Here is a 1,403-nt window from a genome sequence, read left to right as displayed (position 1 = left end):
AGAGAGAAAGAAGAAGAAGAAGAAGAAGAAGGGATTAGGTTTTCGTGTGGACAGGATTTAGGTGCCTCATACCTTCATCGGCTTCCAGACCAGAAGAAGAAGAAGAAAGGAGACGATGGGAATTGACATTCAGGCGATCGGAGGAATAAATCAATCTATATGAGTGCGCTAGTCAGAGTAATAATATGCACAATTTTCAGAGTGAAAATTTGCAAGAAATTACTATTTTACAAGGCAACCGTTGGTTCTTGTGCATGTGAACGAGTCGTATAGGGCTGGTTCAAATGATTTTTCTTTCCTTGAGCGCGCATTCTTACACGGATCAAGGTCCTCCGGTGTCGAATTACTTTAGCGGCTGATCAGATACATTTTTTACAGCAAGCACGGTATCGATTGGTGCAACAGTCCTGGTTGCGCCGTTCGTGCCAGCTGTTATTTAGATTTTGGGATTTCGTGATTTGGATATTTTTGGCGTACCGGATCCGCTCGTCATGATAAACTCGTTCAAATAACGGTCTTGGCGGCTTCAGCTTTGCCTAAAAGAGATTCGGCCCATTTTTTTTATATTTAAGGTTCACCATATTTCATACACCTGACTAAATATAGAGGACTAAATATAGGATGGGTACTCGAACTAACCTTCAGCTCGCTTTCATAGCTCAGTTGGTTAGAGCACCCGTTTAGTAAGCGGGAGGTCTTGAGTTCGAATCTCAATGAAAGCAATAAATTGTTTAGTAACATCAATTTCCACTTTTGGTGTTTCCGCATTTCCTGCACCTAATCTTTACCATTTTGTCTGAAATAAAAAATCAGAAGCCGCTAAAGTTCCAAGCCTTTTTGTTGACGATGCAGGCGAAGGTTCAATCTCTCTACATGTTTTAAAACTGCGAATGTCGTCCTTGCTTCCAAATGACCTAAAGCAAACATCTTTTGCTGCTGTATTTGCGGTTAAATCATCCTTGACAACTTGTTGTACGATGAGCTTAATATTCTTTCGTGCACGTAGAAGGGCAAGTGAGTTAAGCTTTCTTACTAGCTTAATAAAAATACATAAACGGGTGATGCTACCAAACGTTGGACGAAAATGAGAGAAACATGTTATTAGATACCGTTTGGTTGCATAGACAAGTGATCCTGGAGCACGTCCTTGATACATGTGTTCTAAGAACAAAGAGTTCTTGTCCTTGTGAACAAATTGTAATTTTGTTTTGACATTTGTTTACTTTGATAACATGTTCAACTCGTCTTATTCAACATTTTTTTAAATCATTAAATAAACATGTTTAACACATCTTTTCCATCTCTCTCTCTCTCTATATATACACTATCTAAAATCTACATACAATGAAATAAAATACATGATAAAACGTATCAGCTAATTATAGAAATGCTATTTTTTTCTC

The 1,403-nt window shown here is 38.1% G+C and overlaps 1 non-coding gene across 1 annotated transcript; it reads left to right on the top strand.

The window, feature by feature from the left end:
• Positions 1-648: 648 nt before the first annotated feature.
• TRNAT-AGU (transfer RNA threonine (anticodon AGU)) lies at positions 649-722 on the top strand. The gene has a single exon. It is a non-coding gene; the product is annotated as a tRNA-Thr (tRNA).
• The last annotated feature ends 681 nt before the right edge of the window (positions 723-1,403 follow it).

The sequence above is a fragment of the Nymphaea colorata genome, chromosome 8 (genome assembly GCF_008831285.2).
Source record: "Nymphaea colorata isolate Beijing-Zhang1983 chromosome 8, ASM883128v2, whole genome shotgun sequence".
Taxonomy (NCBI): domain Eukaryota; kingdom Viridiplantae; phylum Streptophyta; class Magnoliopsida; order Nymphaeales; family Nymphaeaceae; genus Nymphaea; species Nymphaea colorata.
The sequence above is the reverse complement of the archived record's forward strand: the minus strand, read 5'-3'. Positions and strand labels throughout refer to the sequence as shown.